Genomic DNA, 22,039 nt, shown 5'->3' with positions numbered 1-22,039 from the left:
ACATGGCTTGGTTTGAAGCAGCACACAGACATTTTAGTCAATAGTGTTTGGCTTTCCTAACACATTACATTGTCTATGGAGGAACATTTCTTTAAGGAGAAAAAGCAGGTAAGAGGGATGTATTTTTGAAAGGTGTCTTTGATTCACCTTGTGTCTGTTTTTTTCCCAGCCTTTTCCACTGTGATAAGAGCATAGGCAGCCTCCCAGCAATTTATTCTCCACAAAACTCCAAACCCAAATACTTCCATTTACACAATCTTTACCATATAAACATACACATCCACAGACAAAGACTACATATATAGTTAATCTACATGTACACACACACATTCCCCATGCATTCACACACACACACACACACACACTCACTCATCTGAATGAGAAAAACAAGTCAGATAAATCCATGCTTGCTTAAACGCACACACACACCTGCTCAGGGGAGATAAGTGTTGAAGCTGTGAACAGAGCCAGAGTCTTCTGAGCCTGTAAAGTGGAAAGCTGCAGTGCTGCTTCCCTCACAGCCTGACTGCTCGGGCTAGACCGCTGCAAACTCCATCTACCCGTCCATTTACACAACTCTACTTTGGACCCACATTTTGCAAAATGCAAAGTAGCAGAATAAAAAACCTTAAACACTGGCTCAAAAATGGCAATAAAACTTAATTAAAAAAGTGTTTTTAAAGTTACCAATGAAACTCATGAAGAATAAATAATGAGTATATGCATAAAACATTAAACAGGTCATATTATGCTTTTGGCCTTTTCCCTTTCCTTTATCCTTATACACAGGCAACCGTGTCCCTCTTCCTAATTATTCCAAACATCAAATTACCCCTTTCTTTCAACCCTCCTGGGACACGCCCTAGGAAACAAAACACGGTGCGAAACGCGCTCGCTCTTTCTATTGTTTTCTGGTCTCTTAGCTCTTGCTCTTCGCTCTACACGCTTACGGAGCGTGTCCCGTCTCCCAGCAACGCCCCAAGGAGTCCAGAACGGCTTTGCCGCGAAGATTTCTTTGTTCTTTTCAAGCCACACACGCGAAGTCTTGCTGCCTTTCGTGGAAGTTATTCTTTTCTTTTGTTTGTTTGTAAAGTTATCAGAGCGTTTGAAGTCACGCAAATTTTAATTCAGAAACAACCAAGTTTCTTTTAAGCTTTATTTCCGTTTGGGGTAAGGTAGGTGACTGGTGCACATGCATGGTCATATGACCTTGTCATGTGACTTGCAGCTAATCAGGAAGTGATAAAAGGTTTACTAGTCTCAGTGGACAGTCCTTTGCTTTCCACTGAGTACACCTTGCAGGGTGACAGCCAGACATGAGTGTCCTGTCCTCCATGGAGGGAATTGGAGAAGATTGATGGTAATGCTTGTCAGCATTGCAAGCTGTATGGTGTAGCATTGAATGGTTTCAGCTAATGCTAGTTTGTTTTCACTGATGTGACCACCTGTCTGTGTGTTACTGATGCTTGCTATGCTAATAGCATTTTCTTAACCCGTGGTTTGTTCCGTTTAGTAAAGGTTATTTGTATGTTTCAGTCTACAGCTGACGTGGTCACAAATCAGCGGCTGTGGATGTAGGGATCCGGAGTTACTGGTAAACGATATACATGTGCCTATCTGTGTATCTTAATGAGTTTTAGCCTGAATATTTATGTTTTTTAATTTTTTTATGTTATTTTGTTATGGTTTTCCAGTAACTTTTAAGATGTCTGTTGCTCGCTCTAGTGTCCCATAGTGATTGGAATAGGTGTCCTGTATTGGGTGTCTACTCGGTGTCATATTTGGGATGGTGGTTTAAATACAGGTTGCTCTCCTCTCTCTGTATATCCTCAGCTTGACTTTGTACAAGGCTGGGTCCATATCGGCACACGGCGTCCCTTTCCGTGGTGAGACTGCACTGGGTGACATTATGTAGTGGTCTGTAGTGGTATACTCAACTTCGACATTGCATGCTATTTTGTAGTGGATAATCTAGATGGTAAGTGTGTAGTGGATAGTTTAGATGTTGAGTGTATAGTGCATGTACTTCTTGGTGTTGGGTCTGCTGTCTCCCTGATCGGGGTGGTGTGTACGAGCCGACTTGACCTTCCTACCTTGAGGAGAGTAACACTGTCTTTTTATTTTTTTTTTTCAACAAATTTATTACCAGGCTAATTTTATTTATGCTGTTGGTATTTTAACAATATACTTGTAATAAAATTTACTTACTTTTGTACAACACATGCCTCTTTGTAATTGTTCCTGATCGGGGTAAATCAGTTCAGAGTTCACGACACACAACCTTATAGATTAAGGGTTCTAAGGGTTCCTCCTGCCCTTACAGGAGGTGGCGTTGTCAGGCCCAACAAAAGGTATTCATTCTTCTTTATTCGGCACCACACGTTGAATCAACTAATTCAACCCTCCCCACGACAACGAAGCCTGGGAGGCCAGCCACGTTGGGTTAGTTATGCCAGCAACAGCCCAAGGGACATCAAAACCCACGAACCGAGCCAAGGTTAACAGCCATCACTGCAAGTTTCTTCAACTAATTTACGGAAGCAGTGGACCTCAGGAGCAATTCCCTGACAGAGAAGCGACCAGCAGACAGCGTGTTAAGCGGTCTAAACGGAGAACGCACAAAACTCAGCCAGCGTGGTGCCGACGAACACCAGACGGTGGAACTACAAGCAGTGAGGAACCAACGGCATTCTGTCGATAAGTTTATGTCCATTAGTCTTTTAATCTGTTAGTTTAATCCTAGCCAAATTTAACCTAGTTATTATCATATAACCTGCGTTTATTAGTTGTCTTTGTCTCTTAAAATCAAATTCTTCTCCACAATAACTCAGACCAACTAAATTCACATTGAACTACACCATTCCCATTGTCCTGTTTGTTTAGCCATTGTTTGTCTTTGATGTATATTTAACCGCATTTATATCCACATTTAGTTGGTTAATAAATTTCACCGTAATCACAGGAACTGTGTATTGTTTGACTCAGGTCACTGTAATGGAGGATTTACGCCTTCGCTATGAGATTGACTGCAATTACTAACTGATCACTAGGAATAATTGTGTAACTGTTAAACCCATAACATTACCTAGGGAGTCCGGAGACCCTGGGCGAACTGAATTTCCAGTGGTGCCCTGAAACGAGAGATAATATTTAATAAAAATTATGAATATTTATTAACAGTAAAGCAGGTATGGGTTGTTCAGCCTATGTTTTGGGATCAGACTCGGGCCCGAACTGGCTGGAGCCAGTAACACCACCTTGCTTGTCCATAAATATTATGAACCTGAAAATGAACATAATTTGACCACTTAGAGTGGACTGCCTTCCAATATCTGTTGTCCAAAACCTCCTGAAACATTGAAATGCATTTCAGTCTTTAACTAATTACACAATTTGGCAAAATTACTATAATAGAAAACTCATTTTTCATTTTCACTTTTTAACATTAAAGGATAATGATGGTTTATGGCATTTGTGGCATCACCAGGGGACAGGTGGTAGGAGGGAGCTACATTCCAGCATATGGGCAGATGGCATGCTTCAAGATGGCTGCCGCCATCCCCACTACATCTCCCAGAATGCATCAGCCTCATGTTTGGTCAGAAATACAATACGGAGTGTCTCCGGACAGATAGGTTTAAAGTAATGACTAACTGCTGCTTGGTCTCTACTGTCTCTACACTGGAGGCTGTGGCTACAGGACCAGGAATACATTAGGCATCTTTATCAAAAGGCAAAGACAGAGCTAAAAAAAAAAAGAGCGAACAACCTGTGCTCTTACTGCAAGACAAAACCTTCATGCACTGTTTTATTTTTTTTATGTTTTAATTAGCACTTTAGCTAGCTAAAGTGCTAATTAGCTAGCACTAGCTAGCTAGTTACGTTTGTGAGATGGCCGAGTGTGAATCATGCAAACTTACAGTTTTGGAATTGAAGGAAAGTATCGCTGATCTGAAATCCGAGCTTAGAGTGAAAGACAAACTTTTTCTGGAGTTATCCACAGTCGCCTCGGCCCAAACTAAACGCTTGTCAGTCCTGAGCTCCTTTGGCTATGGCGGGGGGAGTATCGACCTGTCATGATGGCTGGACCACCACGGGGCTGGACGGTGATCCCACCATTCCTTGGCTTGGCTCAATTATTGCGGCCCATGGCAAAGACCTGTGGCTCCTCTCAGGAGCAAAGCCTAAGGAGTCTGCTAACTTATCATCTTCCCATGCTCCAGTGGAGACAAATTTACCTGTCAGTGAAAGCAAACCAGATGCTCCGATGTGTAAAAACTCCACGACAGCCGGAGCACTGGACTAAGGCTAAGAATGTGGCAAAGCGCCCTTCTCCTCCTCCAACGTCTATGGACCTCCCGCTCACTAACAGGTTTGACATTCTGGATATGCAAGAGTTTCCCCCACTGGACAAATACCACCATCCACCAGAGAGCAAGTCCACCTCCTTTTCTTGCTGCAGGTTGCTGGTAGAGGCTGTGACCAGGAAAAGGTCCAGCAGCCTCACTGGTCTGCAGACAGCAGGTATTTCCCTTGCAGAAAAGGTTGCTGGTCCGAAGACAGCAGGGAATTTTCCTGCTAAGAAGGACGCCGCCTCTGCACCTGTTCCCCCTCCTTCTTCTTCTCTGGCCCCTTTGCCAACTGGCAACAACAAGGTACCATCTATTGCCACTGACGCCCCCTTGTGGAAGGTATATAGCCATGCTTCTATAACTCCAGTCCACATTAGGAGGCCGGCTTGACAAATCGCTGCCTCATGCATCCCTAAAATCCCTGTATTGACTTTGCATAGGCCTGTTAAACGAGACAGACACATTCGTTTTAGCAATAGTATTAGGATACAAGCTTTATCCTCGCCTCAGGTCGTTACGTCTGCTTTACCACAGTATAGACCACTAGAGTTGGCTCTTCTTAATGTTAGATCCCTCTCAAACAAAACTTTCATTTTAAATGATTTTATCTCTTCTTCTGACTTAGACTTTATGTTTCTGACTGAATCTTGGCTACGTCCTGGTGATCACAGTCAGCTTATTGAATTATGCCCCCCGGATTATGACTATTTTAGCCGCCCCAGGGAGAGTGGCCGTGGGGATGGCATGGTGGCTGTTTTTAGAAAGCACTTTAAATGCACTCAAATTCCGTGTAACGATTACTCTTCTTTTGAAGTGCTCTTATTCAAACTTGGTGTCCCCCACCAGTCCTAACTGCTGTCATCTACCACCCCCCCAATCCAGCTGGTCCCTTCATGCTGGAATTCCCTGAATTTTTATCTGATCTTGTTTTATATGAGGACAGAATTCTTATTTGTGGAGATTTTAATTTTCACGTTGACGAGTCTTCAAATATCATTCATTCTTTTAATTTTACTCAACATGTGTTGGGCAAAACTCATCACTATGGCCACACTTTAGACTTGGTCCTGAGCTTGGGTGTGAAGATAGCCGCTGTAGAAATTAAGGACATCTTTATATCTGATCATCAGGTCATTCATTTCCACTGTGAACTACAGGCTGCTAGTGTTGTTCAGTCTTTATCAAAACAAACCCGCAGGTTAAATGAGCAGAGCGCTTCTAAATTTGGTGCCCTCTTCAGTTCATTTATCAATGCCCCCTGATGTCTCCTCCACTAATGATATTGTCAACTATTTTAATTCCCTCTGTTCCTTAACCCTTGATCTCATAGCCCCTCTGAAAAACACACAACACTTAAAATCCGCAAAGCAACCCTGGTTAAATGCAGATATCAGAAGCTGCAAACAGGAATGCAGAAAGACAGAATGCAGATGGAAAAAATCAGGTCTCCAGGTCCATTTCAAGGCCATGAATGAGTTACTATCTTCATACAATAGGTTGGTAAAAGATGCAAGAGCTCACCATTTCTCAAATCTTATTGCTGTGAACCCTGCCTCTCCCTGTGCCTCTGCTGATTGTGATGCAGATTGTGAGATATTTTTAACACATTTTGTCAGTAAAGTGGAATTATTAAGAGCCAGTATTAGCCCAAACCCTGCCTTTTTAGATGTTGTGCACCCTACCCAGGCTCCTTGGAGTTCCTTTTCTTCTATTACCATGGCAGAACTTATGGAAATTATGTTGAAGATGAAGCCTTCCTCTAGCTCTCTTGATCTGATTCCTGCAAAGTTTTTAATAGATGTTTTGGTTTATATTAGCCCACACCTGCTTTTAATTTTTAACAGCTCATTATCTACTGGCTATGTCCCGGTCTACTTCAAGACGGCATGTGAACAACCTGTCTTAAAGAAACCTAGCCTTGACCCCAACATCCTTGATAACTACCACCCAATCTCTATTGCTGTAATGGAAAATAATTGTATCTTTGAAAAGTTCCAGTCTGGCTTCTGTCTCCTAATGAACGCTGATGCGGGCAAATGTTCAATACTGGTTCTGCTGGATTTAAGTGTTGCCTTTGACACCATTGATCATGGCATCCTGTTAAACAGACTGAGGCGCAGGGTGGGGGTATCTGGTACTGCTCTGAACTGGTTTGCCTCATACTTATCCAATAGGAAGTTTTGTGTCTCTATAAATAATTTTAAATCTTCTTTCTCTACCACCAACTACCGTGTGCCTCAGGGGTCAATCCTTGGGCCTATTTTGTTTTCTATATATATGCTCCCTCTGGGTGATATCATACGCAGGCATGGTATCTCCTTCCATTGTTATGTGGATGATACACAGTTATACCTACCTGTACAGCCCATAGACCTTAGTATGCTGAGTTCATTACAGGACTGCCTTACCAACATAAAACATTGGAAGTCGAATAATTTCCTACAATTTAACTCCAATAAAACAGAAATCCTGGTTATAGGTCCCCAACATCTCTGCAATCAAATTCTGCTCTCTTCTGGCTTCCTGCTAAAAGACGTGAAGCCTGTTGCAAGAAATCTTGGCGTGCTATTCGATAGTAAGTTATGCTTTGAGCATCATGTTTTTAAACTGGTCCAGTCCAGCTTTTACCACCTTAGAAATATCGCAAAAATAAGGCCTATTTTAAATGTTACAGATGCAGAAACTGTTATACATGCTTTTATCATTGATTATTGCAACAGCCTCTTCACTTGCCTTAATCAGAAAACCCTAAATAGATTACAGACCGTACAGAACTCCGCTGCTTGGCTCCTAACTAGGACAAGAAAATATGATCATATCACCCCTGTTTTAGCATCATTGCACTGGCTCCCTGTTTGTTTTAGGATTGATTTTAAGAATTTACTCATTACTTTTAAGGCTATTCATGGCTTGGCTCCTGATTATATTTTAGATATTTTAACTCCGTATTAGCCCTCCCGTGGCCTAAGATCTTCTGGCAAGGGCCTCCTGTCTGTTCCTGGAGCCAGACTAAGAACAAAAGGTGACCGAGCATTTGCTGTCAGGGCCCCCAGGCTCTGGAACGACTTGCCTGAGGAAATTAGGCTGGCAGGGTCGGCTTCTTCTTTCAAATCTCTTTTAAAAACTAACTTTTACCGGAAAGCATATCCAGATTTTATCTGAGCTGCCACTCATTTTACTATTTCTGCCCTACAGTTCTTATCACTTTGTTTGCTTGTCTTATCTTCCTTACCTCCTACTGATCATATTTGTTATACTTTATTGTGATCCTTGGTCTTATATTCTGTATTTTATCCCCCTGTATCTTTTACCCACGTGGTTATTTGCTTTTTCAACAGCACTGATTTGCCTCTATCCTGATTGACAGGTCGCTATAGTAGCAATTTACTAAATGAACAAAATGCTGTATTGAAGAAGACTTGAAACTAACTATTGAGACCCCAAACTCATTAGGAAAGTGTTTACTTTCCTAATTTTACCAATAATTTTAGTGGAACCAGACTTCTATGGGATTAATATCCTGCCATGATTCAAAACTGAAAATAAAGTTCTAAAAGATTGAAACTAAGTGTTTGAAAACTCAAAATCTTACAAAAAAAAGTTTTGCATAAGTGTAAAAAAATTTTAAAATCTCTGCAAACATTATGTTGTTTTTGAATTTTCCTTCTTCAGAACAATTTTTCAGAGTTTCAAATTTGTCAGTGTTCTCCCAGTGTATTAGTTTGTTTTCCAGGTTTGAAACCTTGTAAATGGTGATCTGAAAACTGGTGTACAAATGTGTGAAAAAAAGTTGAAACTCTGAAAATGGAGGTTCAAAAGGGCAAAACTTTATTACATTACATTTGCTCTCCTATTGCAGACTATTTTTTCAGAGCTGAGTTTACAACACCCACTTTGCGGAGAAACGCTACACAGTTGCGAGCTTGCGACTCACGTGATTTGTCACGCAGCTCTGCTGTGAAACTGAGCGAAAATGAAGCTTCGCAACCTCGCAACTTAAAAAAAAGTACAAAACTTTACTGTAGTTTACCAGTAACAACTATTTGTGTTGTTGTTTTTTCTTTTATGGCCTAAAGCACTGAAGACAAGGCAGCATGCTGTGGTCATCACTCACAGGAGGACGAAAAGAAGACATATATATTTGTGGACAGCTTCATCCTGGAGTTCATTGTTCTTGTCTACAATGTATGAACAATGATCATTAACAGATGGGTTGCCATTCATCAGTTCACCCTCAAAGACACCTTTGGATGTAAAGGCAACTACTTTAACATTTATTGAAAACTAAACTGACTCACAATAATCTGATTCAGCTGTCAAATGTTTTTAGGTGCAGCAAACCCAAACTAAAGAACGATGGCACTGGGGCTGGAAATGTGCAATGAATAAAACTATTTACATTTCAACAAATACAACCATTTGATTCTGTTCTCTCCTTTTGGTTTGCAATATGCAAGTATTAAAGTTAAAAGGCTGGGTACCTACAAGCTTAGGTGTCATTTACACTCGGGACGCTGGTGTCCCCACCACATTTTGAAATGGCTGATTTTGTCCCCATCACTTTTTGAAGGCATTTGTTAAAAAACGTTCTGAAAAGAAGAAAGAAATGTTAACTAGCAAATGAAAATGCTTTTAGAAAGGTTTATTTGCACAATAAGAAAACATGCAATGCAATATAGTTTTCCCTCATAAAAAACAGACATTTCGACCCTAAATTGGAGCAGAAAATGTTTCCAGAATGCAGGAAATTACGAGTTTAATGCTTAAAATCTTCTGCGGGAGTACCAGATCTCCAGCACATATATTTCACCATCATAGTTTCATCTAAATAGTGCTATAATTTTGTTGTTATTGTGCATCGTCACATCTTATAACCCAAATGTATCATCATGCCCCTAATCAGAGACCTTAAGTCCCCACTTTACAAATCAAAGTGACGCCCTTGCTTTCTAGTTACAGTGCTAGTAAACAGAGCTGGATGGTTTACAAGAAAGAATGATCTCCTTTAGCATCTATAAATTCATTAAGGTGTTTTCTCAGTTGTGATGTGCTACCAAAATAATATACTAATGGACTGAATTCAATAAAAAACAAATGATTTGGTCACCCCCTTCAGAAGGCCAGCCACATTTGTATTACACATTTCTTCTTCCTTATTGCATGATTTAAAATAATACACTGAGAAACAAGTCTATTGTCATCCTGCACTGCAACAGCTCTTTAGGCAGGCTGGAGTAGAAAACAAACTTACCTTTCTCAAGTTATACAGTAATGTAATAATGTGAAATATACTGTATATGAAGGTGGATCAAACACAGCTAACCTTGAATGTAAACGGGGTACAGAGGAGCCTAGAATTTATTTTCATTCCTAACACACAATAGATGAAGCTATGCAGACTGTTGTAAAGAAAAATCTTGCATGTTCTCCACTTGTTATTCTGTAGCTACACAGTAATATTATGGGTGTGGGCTGTATTAAAAGTATCCACTGTTCTCCCATGCTCTAATAACACAGTAACAACAAACTATGTGCAGTTCTCCCATGCTTCCTCTCTATTTACACATAAATAACAAGACGTGTGGTGGATTAAAAGGTATTTATTCTATTGTTTTGAAGTTATTTTTTCTGTTGCTCTCCTCCTTCTCCTCCTTCTTTTCGTCCTCCTGTGAGTGTTAGTTTCAACCTTTCAGAACTTTATTTTCAGTTTTGAATCATGGCAGGATATTAATCCCATAGAATTCTGTCAACTCCTGCTGGCTGTTAGAAAGAGTGGGGGTTTTAGTTACTTCCACATGGCTTAAATTTTCAAACATGGAAGTTCCCGCTTGGCTGCAGGGCTAACCGAGCTAGCAGAACATTAGCACTTGTTAGCGGTTAAGGTAAGGTAAAAAAAAACAATGCATGCTAGATAACTATCACTCTGTCACTCAACACCCAGCAGTGAATTTGCATTCACCAGCAGTTACTAGGGCTGTGCAATATGGCAAAAAATTAATATCTCGCTATAGGTCATTTCATATCCCAATAACGATATATATCCCAATAGAGAAATTTCTTTGTAAATTCAATGAAATATGGCATTTCCAACTGGAACTCGGGATCTTTCTCTGTCTTATAAAGGTTGGGTAAGTGAGAACTTAGAAGGGTGAAATCCAACACCATGACAAATACCATGATAGAGTGAACAACAACACCGCAAGAAATGTAAGGTGACCAGATTTCTGAAATGAAAACCGGGGACATTTTTGGTTTGGTCAGTATGTCATTAAAAATATAATGTTATATATGTGAAATAAAAAAGGGGGACAGTTGCAATCAAATGCAGTCAAATATAACCCTAATGAATACAATCAACTCATTTCAGGGCAGAAATAACCAGTCAATAAGCAGAGGCTGCAATCTCTATCTGGCAAGCAGAATACTGCATTTTATGTCGTTTTGACCTTTAAACGTATTTTAAGAGGTAAAAAGGCCTAGTTCAGTTATAATCTGTCAAATATTACCCTCATGAATATAAGCAAGTAATTTTTAGGCAATCTACCTTTCAGTCAATAAGCAGACGCTGTAATCACTTTCTGGAATTGGAATACTGCATTACATGAGTTGCCTTGGCCATTTAAAGGCATTTCTACCAAAACCATATTCCATTGACAACAACAGGTTTCTATTATTGCCTATAATCACGTAAATGTCATGATTGGTTACGCTAAAAACTACAAACACTTATTTGGCCACAGTTGTGATTATTCTGTTAAAAGAAATGTTAAAATATCACGTCAAATGATAGATCATCATTTTGCACAGCTCTAGCAGGTACTGGACTTTAGTCCTGATAAAGTATCATTATTGTCTCTGTACGCGGTAGCAGAAGCAAACACAAGCAAAACATAGACCTAATTTCCGGGGTAAAGCGCATCATTTTATCGAACAGGAACGAAGAGTGACCTTTCATGCGATAAGCAAGGACATACTGTGAGTAAATTCAGCCCCTACAGTTCCCATTAGTGTTTCACAAAGGTGGCCTGTTTCTTATGTGCAAGTTGATATATCACATTTTTAAATGAAATATTCTAAACTCACGGTTCATGTATTGCTTAGCGTAATGTATATTTCACAGCCTTTCCTCAGCAATTGGAAGTGGACATTTAAGGTCAAGAATGAACCTTGTCTGTGTACATGATTTCTTGAATTTTGTATGTGTATATAAAAATTAAGGCTGACCCCGAATAGTTGAAGATTCAACGCCAATGTCAATGTCAATCTCACAGTCAAAGCGGAATGAGGATCATGACATTTTGGCAATATGGGGGTGGTCAACGTCTGATTTTACATAGAACTACCAGTTTTCTCCCAATAAGTTATAAGTTAAGTTAATATACAACATATTACAATATACATTTCAACATATAATGCTGTAAAGAAAAAAATTAGAAAAGAAAAAAAGCTTTTAATAAATGTTTTTAAAGTGCGTGAATAAATCCAGACTTTTAACAATAACCCTCAAAGTAGGGCGCATCAGTGTGTGAGTGTGAGCAGGGCTGGACTGGCAATCTGGCATACTGGGCAAATGCCCGGTGGGCCGACGCACCTTTGGGGCCGGTGTAACGTAAAATATTTATTTATACAACAGTTATTTATAACAGTTTTAAAAAAATGGCCTGGCCCAATCACATCTTTTACTGGCCCCCACTACCTCTGCTCTCTGTTTCTTGCATTATGGGCCACAAAAAACACATTCTTCAGAGGCCACCAAATGCGTGAAAATACCCTGCGTAGTGCAGGCATAGGCACTTGAAGGAGTAAAAGGAGAGCTGTGGTGGCCACTGCCAGGCAGAGGGGGAGGCATGTGATAGCGAAACAGAGTGACAAAGTGACCGTGGAGGGCCAAGTGAGAGAGAGCAGGAGAGTGGAGGCGAAGCCATAAGCATGGAGTAACTCAGCCTGTAGAGAGGGGGCAGGGAGGGAGGGTCATTTACACTGAGGACATGTAGCTGAGGACATGTAGCCACCCATTTTTGAAAGCATTTGTTAAGCAAAAAATAATAATAAGCTACTTACCTGCATTATATTTTATTATATTTTTACTATGGCTGTCCCCGACTAAGGATTTACACAGTCGAATCAGAATCGTCAAGTCCTGCCTATAGTCAACTGATAGTCGAGTCATGTGTGCTTTTGTGTACGGCGATGGGGGGGGGCACATGGTGGCTCCACTTTAATCTTGAGAAGCTGCAGAGCTGCAGTCTCTATTCATTCAATTTACATCAATGTTGATAAATTATCTGAAAGTTCCGCGAGGTGCGAACAACTCGGCACAGCACCAGTGAAGCTGGGGGTCTCTTCAGCAAGTGTTCCTCTTCTGCCACTTCACACATACACGCTACGTATATACATGCGCACTGACAACCAAGGGTTATGGTTACAATTTTGGATTTATTCAAGCACTTTAAAAACATTTATTGAAACTTTTTTTTTCTTTTTACATGTTTATTTACAGCATTAAACATTGAAATGTATATTGTAATTGGCAGTATATTAACTTATTGGGAGAAAACTGGTAGTTCTATGTAAAATCAGACATTGAGCACCCCCATATCGCCAAAATGGCATGATCCTTGTTCTGCTGCGAAGCTTCGACTGTGAGATTGACAGTCGAATCAGGCTCCGCCCATCGAAGCATTGACTCTTTGACTATTTGGGGTCAGCACAAATTTTTACATTCTGAATTGTCACCTGCCGCCTGAATTTTTTGCTTCCCTTTATAAAAATGAAGACATTTTCACCACAAATTGGTGCAAAAAATTTCTTCAGAATGCAGGAAATTAAGTGTTTAATGCTCAAAATCTTCTAGGGGAGGACCCCCAGACTCCCCTATCAACTATTTCAACTATAAATATTTTTCTAAATAGATAAATATGATAAATAAATGTGATATTGTGATTAATAATTAATAAATGTGATATTGTGAGATGTGATATTGCGCAAGATTTATCTTGCGCAATATCACACCCCTAATTTGACCCCCTAAATGGAACAATGGGGTGCGGTGTATTGGTGCGGGGTGTCTGACCGATTTTTGGTGGGCCGACTCGGCCAAAAATGCCAGGGCAGACTTTTTGTCCCAGTCCAGCCCTGAGTGTGAGTGTCTGAGTGTGTGGTGGCAGAAGAGGAACTTCACCAGTTGTCCGCACCTCGCGGTACGTTCAGATCATTTATCACCACACAAAGAATATTACATATATATTACCTAGTTTTTAAATAGACACGCGAGGAACCGCGACATACATGCAGCTGTTGGCCACATGGCAGGCATGCAAAAGTCTGCACAAGACCGGTGAATGGGAGGCAAGCAGAGAGAAAAGCACCCCTCCCCCAGCACACACAAACACAGTACATGACAATTCTGATTCGACTATGTAAATCCTTAGTCGGGGACAACCCTAATCAAAATATAATAAAACAATAGGCTGTGAATAACTGTCTGGGTATTCACAGCCTATTGTTTATTCCGTTGACTGATTTCAAGGTATGCTTCAGAAGTGAGTTGCTATATCTTATGTATTTTTTTACTACATCATTTTTTTCATCCTGCGTAGAGGGTCGCGAGCCAATCCCAGCTGACATCGGGCGCAAGGTGGGGTACACCCTGGACAGGTCGCCAGTCCACAACCACTGCCACGAACAACCACTCACGCTCACACCTAAGGATTGCCAATTAACCTAGACTGCATGTCTTTGGATGGTGGGAGGAAGCAGAGAACCCACACAGACACCATGCAAACTCCACACAGAAAGGCCGGGGCAACCGGGGTTTGAACCCACAACCTTCTTGCTGTGAGGCGACAGTGCTAACCACCGTGCCACCGTGTGTTTTTTATAAAGACAAGTACTTCCATCTACCTGGATTGTTCCTGCCACTCTCTCTCTTCTGCCCCGTGTCTCTCGCCCACTGTCTGCCTGTCTTTTCTCTAAATTGATTGTTCATAGGAAGAATTACTCTATTACCTCCATTATCCATACATTTTTCAGCATTAATGAGCCTCATTTGGGATCTCACTGCTCAGGTTATACAATTGCATTATATATTTTCCAATTATATTGTATAAAGGATATATTCTTGTTATTTTCAGTGCCTGCCTTCACTCTTCATTTTAACATTCACTCTAAAAGGATGACAATGATGACAATGATTTCACTAATACATACCTTTCTGGTCCATTATTTCTCTTGAAATCCAGTTCAAGAGAGAGACTATTTGTGTGTGTGTGTGTGTGTGTGTGTGCGCCTTATGATACTGATAAGTTAAGATAAAAATCATGATGTCCATTTGGTGATCATCAAGATGCTTGGTCACATTTACCTTGCCTAAAGAATGATGTTGAGCATTAAAATGACATAAATATGTTCAGCTCCTGTGGTGTTATTGTGAATTTTCAGACCAATCAGACAACATGATTTCTTATTGAGATTAGCAACAAATCGGCCTTTGCAAACGTTCAGACATTTTTCATTCACTTCATATGAAAGCCCGAGTGACTGCCGGATTCAAAAGATTAAGAGCCAATGACAAGGTAACATTCTCACAATGACAACGCTAACATGCTGATGCTAAGCAGTAGGGCTGAGCGATATGGCTCAACATAACAGAATATCAGCAGAAGCAGAAGTTGTTATCACCTACAGTTGACCCTGGGTACTGCAATGGATGTTCTTACAACTCAGAGAGAGATAGAGAGAGAGAGAGGCAATGTTGCTACCGCCACCTGCTGGTGTAGCTAATAAACTGCTCTCGAATTTACAGATCTTTGTGGTACAGAGTGGACAAAATTCCACAAATGCGTAAAAAGCAATTCACAAATCAAATGTGACCTGCAAATTGACAGGAAATGATCCGCAAATGCGCAAAAACTGTTTTGTGTGTAAAACTAGATCCACAAATGCGTAAATAACACTTTGTATGTGAAATTAAAATATGTATGTACAGAGTAAATTGTACATATTTGCGAATTGCACTGTTTTTTTGTGGATATGATTTCACACAACACAAATGTGAAAATGCATGTTTTGGGTAGTGAGATATTTGTGTATATATTTTTTTTACAAATCTCCGCAGTACACATTGGACAAAATTCCACGAATGTGTAAAAAGGAAGTTACAAATGTAACATGACCCACAAATAGACAGAAAGCAAAAACTGTTTTGTGTGTAAAAGTCACTCTGTATTTTTGTGGATATGATTTCACACATCACAAATGTAAGAATACATATTTGTAGATAGTGAAATATGTGCGCATCATAGTACACATTTGTGGATTGTTTTCTGTGGGTTATAAATATTAAAGTCCAATAAAATCTTCCATAAAATAGAGAAAACAAAGCAAGTCCCTCCTGACTTTTTAAACTAATAGCATCTTCATAACCACAGCAGTGAGTATGATTTTTACGAAACATATAACGTCTTTTAAAGCCTGAGATAAAAAAAATTAAGCAAGTGTCTTGACTTTAATTAACATTACTGTTTAGCACATTCATTTATAAGAAGTATTCAGCGCTTTTACAAAACACAAAACATTGCTTAACGCCACTCTCTCCTGCCGAGTGGATTTATCACTGGCAGTTGCGGCCGGAGCTTCTTTCCACAGGTTAACTTCCTCATTGCTGTGCTGCTTTAGCAGATGCTTCAATACAACATTGTTCACAGTTGAAAGCTTTTTGCTGTTCTTTGCATCTCTGAGTGTTACACAGTAGGCCTAATGGCAATACTTACAGCTGTGGAAAGAAGGGGGTGATGATGGTGCAGTGAATAAGACACCTGCTGGTTTGAGAGACCCGGTTCAGTTCCCCACTGTGACACATCCACCATTGTGTCCCTGAGCAAGACACTTAAGCCCTCATTGCTCCAGAGGTGTGTGACCTCTGACAAAAAAAGCAATTGTAAGTCGCTTTGGATAAAAGCGTCAGCTAAATGAATAAATGTTAATGTAAGAACAATACTCTTCATCGTTCTCAATTCTTCCTTTAGCTTTTTGGCCAGCAGCTGACTTGAACAACATAAGGTCCGGTGACCTGCAGCACTGTTGCGCATGTTATATTAATATGCAAATAAAACACAAACAGATCCAACTCTGAAATGACAGTTTATTATTGAGTCAAGACCGCAGTTGCTTTTCTCCGGCTCCATAACATTGGAACCACCAGAGCCTGATCAGTTCAGATCAGTCATTGTTCTAAGCTCACAGTAAGCTCACACAGGTAGAATGTGGCAGAGGGACTCTGAACTACAAAATAAAAAAAAAAACACGGCAGCGTGTGGATATTTTTTTTGTGTTTCGGTAATATTGGGTTTCAGTAGTGTTTGTTTGTTAGTACTTGTTGGGTTTATTTTGGGTATTTTTAATTGTAGTCAGTTAGGTTTTCTCTCCTTTGTGTTGTAGGCTAGCCTAGATATCCCCCTCTTTTTGTGACATTCTGCAGGTCAGGTTTCAGACTTGTTCAGACTTCTATTGTAGTATTGTATGTTGACCACGCTTTAGATAAATGACCCACTTTAAGTAATGTTGTTACAGTTTTTTTGGTCTAATTAGGTTTAAAGAGGTGGTATTATGCTCATTTTCAGGTTCAAAATCTTAATTAGGGGTTGTACCAGAACAGGTTTACATGGTTTCATTTTCAAAAAACACCATATTTTTCTCATAAGCAGAGAAGGGCGGGTCGTAAGAAACAAGGTAGTGTGATCCAAATCAAAGCTGCTTCAGACTGAGACCACAACCACCAACATCATTATTCCACATCTTACAGAGTCAAAGTTGCATCATCTTTTAGGACTAAACGCTGAACTGTTGCCGGTGTTCTGACGATCTATGCTGCCTTGCCGAAAAATGCTACCATAGCGCAAATCGATCGACTCGACTCTACTCGGCCCTGCTCCGTTTTCCGTTGCAGACAGTACCCACAGATAGTACGTAGCTTGTTGTCATAGCGACGCCACACTCAACTGCTGCGACATAATGTTCAATGCGATCACCAGCGATCCACACAGCTTTCTCTTTTTTTAAGTTAAAACGTTTCCACATTCCTCAGAATGTAAAGACAGATAAGCGGTATGAAAAGCTTCCAGCTGTGTTTTCCTCTGCCGTTGTTGCTGCAGCGGTCTGTGTGACGGCGGGAGCAGAGGGTTCTGTGAGCGGGCGGCTGGCCGGCCTCACACGCTCCTCCCGCGGGTTGGCGCAGGCTTCCCCCGCAGCCACTCGCGGAGCTCCTCAACTCCGGAAATATTCAAGCATTTTTGTTCCACCATCACTTCTCGTAAAACTGTCAGTATTTGAAATCTACACAGCTGATTTCTCACCTCAAAACTTCTCAGAAGTGGATTTAGTGATGAAATTCCATACGAAAGCTGTAAAATATAAAACTTTCTGTTGCTGGCCTCTCTCTGGTGCAGCTATGATGATGCAGTGAATATTCTCTCTGACCAATCAGCAGTCTGTCGTGTTTTCACGTTACATTTTAGTTTCCCTCAGCTCGCTTGGAACCTCGAATTTTTGCTGCTGCTGGAGGTGGGATTCGGACCTGGGTCTGATTGAAAAGAGCTGCATGGGAAAGCAGCACTCTAACTAAGTGAGCTATAGAGGCAGATATCTTAGGAAGCCACAATTTGTTAATTTGTTGATAGAAAAGTGCATTTGCAAAAGCTCTCATTTTGGAGTTTTTAGTTAAAGCCTAAGTAGCTGAGCATAAAAATATACATCATGTGTCCAAACTCCAAACAGGAAGGAAGATATAGCAAGTTAAAGAATTAGTGACAGGGGGAGAACTCAGGCTGGAGTTGCAACAGGGGAGTCAATGAGACACAACTGTGAGTTACCTATCAATTAAGGTTCAGAGCTAAAAATCTAAACCTCCACTGAGCAAGATAGAGATAAATGGAGATAAATATACGCAACTTGCAGCAGTTTACAAAAAAAGGTCTACCAAATCCTTCTCTCTACACTCTAAGTGATTATGTGACACACTGATAAAATCTCCTAAAAGCTGTAAGACCCTTCACTTTGGAAGAACATAGCTCCTAAACTAAACATTTATTTAGCAAACACCAAATCAAATGGAGTTGAGTTTCTCCTCCCATTGCAACCCATTCTTTTTTTTCCACATAAAAATGTTAATATAAAATCTACCATTACAGATATCAGCAGTAAAAGTAATAGCACCCATCTCATGAAGAAGATTTTGAAGTTGAAACGAAGTAGAACAAACGGTGCTGGAGAAGATAGGTGCCAAAAACGATATTTATAATAAATAAATATATAATAAAGAGTGAAGACAACTAAAGTGTGAGAGTTACAGCTACAGTACACAGGACTTTTAAGTCCCAGGATCTCTTTTCAAGGAATTAAAAGGTTTCTTCAGTCCATTGTTGTGTGCGTGTCCACTGTTGTCTAAAGACCGGGGAGGATTAGGCAAATTAACCAAGCTGACATAAACACTGTACAAAGCGATGGACTGGCATCATTATTTAGTAACCACAATCCATGAATAAAATTAATAAATGAATATCAGATTTGATTCAAATATAATTTTTGTGTGGGAGTATAATGCAGAGAAACAATAAAGTTTGTTACAAATTTAATAACAAACTGGGTGAAGCCATCAAGTCCTTAAAAGAACCAAAGAAATAAATTTATAAAATCGCAACAGTTTGGAAGGTCATTAAAAGATTTCCAGCCAACAAGAGCTGCAGATCACCTGGCAGCACTCATGTCTGTGTCCGCCTGAGCGTCGGACAAACGTGGTTTTTAATGAGCTTTATTACCTGCTATAGAAGATGAGACCGATTTCGGCCCCGTGCAGAAGCCTCCTGACTGATGAAAACTTGAAACAACAACTCCGAACCCAGTATTTAGCATAACTCCATCAGCTGTTAGCTGTAAAGACACCGCTGCATGCTGGCTGGTGTTTCCGAGCTATAAACCAACATACGATCTCAGGCCAACATTGGTTAGACTTGTGTGCTATCTAACTGTTGATTGTGATTTACTGGTTTGCAAACAACGGTGGAAAAGAGAGGAGCAGTAGTAGAAAAACAGCCGACATGCTCGAATTAAAGCCTACTCGACCATTCAGAAATTCACTGCAAGGCAAGCCCCACCCCCTGAAAGTAGCAGTACTTTCGGAAAGTACTACCCCCTGAGCAGAGACTTTTGGTGGGGTAAAATAAAGACCCTAGAACTAAATTTAGAACCTGATCTCTGCAGTGGAAACGCAGTGAGTTCCTCCAAAAGTTTAAAACCTTTTAGCAGCCTAGCTGGGATGGGGTCCAAGAGGTAGGTTGATGGTTTAGATGTAGAAATCACTGAAGTTAGTTGGTAAAGATTAATGGAAGCAAAGCAGCCTAAATATATGTTAGGTTTTACAGCTGTTTCTAAGGTTCCTGAGTTTGAAGATACATCAGTACTGGTTTGAAGGTATGAAGTCATTAATTTTGTCTCTAATAATCAGAATTTTATGATTAAAGACTGAAGTCATGAAGTCGTTACTACTTGACACTATACATGACTTAATAGAGCCGAAAACAAACCTGGGGTTGTTCTTATTTTCTGAAATTATTGTTGAGTAATACGCTACTCTGGCATTACAACTGGCCTTCCTATAAGTTTTAAGACTATCTTGCTAGATTAAACAAGATTCTTCCAGAATGGCAGCGCAATCAACAAGATGATAAATTTGGGAGGGACTGAAGTTAGCATAGTCCTCTGTCATAATGAGAAATGGTACTGAATTACAGTTTTTCTTGATTGCTTAAACACTATAACCAGGCTTTTGAACAAAAATTTCAAAATAATAATGCACGAACAAAAAGCACACCCATTTCCCCAAAATATAACACTATTCCCGTTTTACCACGATTCAGATTTGTTAAACTGTAATTTCAAAACTCTACACATAAATCCCTTCATTTCTCATTGCCTACACTATGTGGTCATTTAGATAGCATTCAATATTGTTCACACAAGTCAGCATAGCTGGAGCTCAATTAGCACACAATTACCCAGGTGGAAACACAAAGAGTCATACTTATATGTGCAAATGTATACATTTGTTGTCTTTTGATGGGCTCATTTTGAGTTTTATCTCACCAGTAGAGTGGTGTTTGTGTGTGTGTGTGTGTGTGTGTGTGTGTGTGTGTGTGTGTGTGTGTGTGTGTGTGTGTGTGTGTGTGTGTGTGTGTGAGAGAGAAGTTATGGATTTGTGTTTAGTCTTGAGAAAAGAGGGCATCATTTTAAGAAATGTGTTTAAGCAATCGAGAAAAACTGTAAATGCTTGTGGAATCACATCCTTAAATTTACCTACAGCACAATCAGATGGACATTTATAGGAATTTTTACCTAACGGTGTGTAATCCAGTAATAGGAATTTAGTTTTTCTTGATTACTTAAACACATTTCTTGGAATTATTCCTCTTTTTCTCAAATCTTTAAAAACAAATTGCTGTGTGTCCTGTGTTATGTCTTGTGTGCTTCTCTCTCCCCTGTATTTATCCAGGTACTGCCCTTTCCTCCTCCTGTCTCACAGCTGCAGCGAGTGATAGGCAGCAGCTGCCCCTAATTCCCCTCAGTACCTGGAGGATAAAAGTGCATAGAGCAGTGAGGTGGTCTGTGTGTGTGTGTGTGAGTGTGTGTGTGTGTGTGTGTGTGTGTGTCTGGTTTGACCCACTGGTCTTTGGAGTCGACCAGTGGGTCAGATGGCAGCGGAGTGGAGCTGTTTGCTTGGGACTAGAGGAGCTGTGGGCTCACATACTCCCTTGGAGGAGGGGAGGTGTTAACAGTGCCTTCTTATTTAAGTTGCTACTTCTGCGTTTGTAGTTAAAACCTGTATCTTCTCATTTTGTTAAGTAGTCCTTTGTGAAGACTTTGTTTACGTATGAGTTATGTCATTAATAAATATCTTTATTTGTTTGCACTTAATCTCTTTCTTTTGGCCCGGTTTTCATTTATATTTGTTACTCCTCTCCACACATCTGGGCTTGAGCCACCAGAGGAGTGGAACACGGATGTTAGGTTCTCGGTCACACACTTTCCACCGCCATGCCGAAAAAAACTCGGGTTTAGAAAGGGAGAGTGTGAAGACAGAAAGCTGTTAGGAAAACCTCGGGTGATTGGTAAACCAGTGACGAACCAGTGCAACACTTTAGAAGCTAACGTTATCTCAAACAACAACGTAGTGAGGCTGCTCTGGTTGTGCCAGCTCCCTCTGGCCAAGCTGGAACACACACTATCTCAGACCATCAAGGAAACCAAAGAGGAGCATAGTGTTATAGGATCCAAGAATGGCATGGCGGTGAAGTACCCCTCGTTGGCTGATGGCCGTGCACATAGTGACGTTCCCTCCTCGTTGGCCGGGTACATTCACAATAACCTGATGGCCAATTATGTTCCTACTCCTTCTCCTTCTTTTGGACAAGTTAAGTCAAGCCTCATCAACAATATGACAATAGTCATATTTACCAGCTCCCTTTCAATTCAAATCAAATTTGCTTTATGGGCATGGATGTTAATAGAACAGCATTGCCAAAGCTTCAAGGAAAATACAGAAGAACAATTCAATTATTACAGCCCATCAAATAAAGTAAAATAAAACAGTAAGTGTGTGTGTGTGTGTGTGTGTGTGTGTGTGTGTGTGTGTGTGT

At 40.3% G+C, this 22,039-nt stretch overlaps 1 long non-coding RNA gene across 1 annotated transcript; it reads left to right on the top strand.

Annotated features, from left to right (window-relative positions):
• The first annotated feature begins 1,295 nt into the window (after positions 1-1,295).
• On the top strand, positions 1,296-8,718 carry LOC123971596. The gene is made up of 4 exons (XR_006825235.1): positions 1,296-1,360; positions 1,537-1,594; positions 1,834-1,917; positions 8,429-8,718. It is a non-coding gene; the product is annotated as an uncharacterized LOC123971596 (long non-coding RNA).
• The last annotated feature ends 13,321 nt before the right edge of the window (positions 8,719-22,039 follow it).

This window comes from Micropterus dolomieu, linkage group LG05 (genome assembly GCF_021292245.1).
Source record: "Micropterus dolomieu isolate WLL.071019.BEF.003 ecotype Adirondacks linkage group LG05, ASM2129224v1, whole genome shotgun sequence".
Taxonomy (NCBI): Eukaryota; Metazoa; Chordata; class Actinopteri; order Centrarchiformes; family Centrarchidae; genus Micropterus; species Micropterus dolomieu.
Note: the sequence above shows the minus strand (reverse complement) of the source record. Positions and strands in the feature narration are given on the sequence as shown.